Below are 1,169 nucleotides of genomic sequence, written 5' to 3'. Positions count from 1 at the left end.
AAGTTCATTGTGAACATGTACACACAATAAAAAAACCGACAAGTATTTTAAATTCTACAATACAACCTAAAGAATACATGATTTTATAATAAATAGGTAACTGTAAATAAACCACACAATGAACATTTGAAACTTTGGCAGTTATGTTAACAAGGGCAACCAAAGACCTTTCCTCAATAAATGCCTGGAAGGAGAAAAAAGAAAACAAAAAGAAACCAATCTACTCAAGACATATCAATCTCCAAAACAGATTTAAAAATTATAAAATATTCATAGACCAATATCCAAAAAGGACTATGAACTTCAAGGATTTTAGTTTGAGATATAAAAGTATTCTGGAACTCATTCATCATTTATTCTTCATTTGATCATCATTTTATATTGTTAACGTTTCATTGCGTACATCGCTTTATGTGCGCCAGTGTTAGGAGTTTTATACAGGACAGTGTAGGAATCTGCGTTACTTTCCCCTCCCTTCTAATGACGTAAACTGCTCAGCGAGTAGTGTGCACAACTGCAAAGAACATTCAGCGGACACGTTGTCCAAAAGAACAATTCGTGGCTAACCACAGCGTGAGTTACCTTTAAAACATTACAAATTATGTCTTTACATTAGCGATGAACTGTTTTAATATATTTCTCTATGTTATAAAGAAACTGAACATTTTACCGTTCAAACTGTTCGTATCTGCGATTACACGATTTAATTCAAGACAGAACCCGACGTGTGCAAGAATATTCATATTTTTATTATTATAAAGAACTTTAACAGCTTTATATATCTACGAACTGTTTATCTGTATTTTTAATGGACTTTAATTATCATTGAACACATTGTAAAATTGTATTTATATTTGTATTATCAGTTTTTCACCATTTGGATTGGTAGTGAAATAAAAGTCAGCTCCTGATTGTTTTATCTTTACTTAAACCCAGTCGTCTTGGTTACACTCACTGGTCAGGCCAGAAAAGGCTTCAGGGGTACATCACGGAGAAAAGTATTAAGTATCACTTCCGGGTCTAGGGTCACGAGGCTCACCCTTGTCTGTGGGGGCACAGGGATCAGGGCAATTCCTGGGGGAGCAGACCCCCAATTGTGCAAGGACCTTCCAGAGGCCTTTGACAGCCATATGCACCTGGATCGTTCCCTGAGCAAGATTGTGATGCCT

At 35.8% G+C, this 1,169-nt stretch overlaps 1 long non-coding RNA gene across 1 annotated transcript; it reads left to right on the top strand.

The window, feature by feature from the left end:
- The first annotated feature begins 504 nt into the window (after positions 1–504).
- LOC139494797 (uncharacterized) lies at positions 505–911 on the top strand. Its single transcript, XR_011657155.1, has 2 exons — positions 505–573; positions 867–911. It is a non-coding gene; the product is annotated as an uncharacterized lncRNA (long non-coding RNA).
- The last annotated feature ends 258 nt before the right edge of the window (positions 912–1,169 follow it).

The sequence above is a fragment of the Mytilus edulis genome, chromosome 11, assembly GCF_963676685.1.
Source record: "Mytilus edulis chromosome 11, xbMytEdul2.2, whole genome shotgun sequence".
Classification (NCBI taxonomy): Eukaryota; Metazoa; Mollusca; class Bivalvia; order Mytilida; family Mytilidae; genus Mytilus; species Mytilus edulis.
Note: the sequence above shows the minus strand (reverse complement) of the source record. Positions and strands in the feature narration are given on the sequence as shown.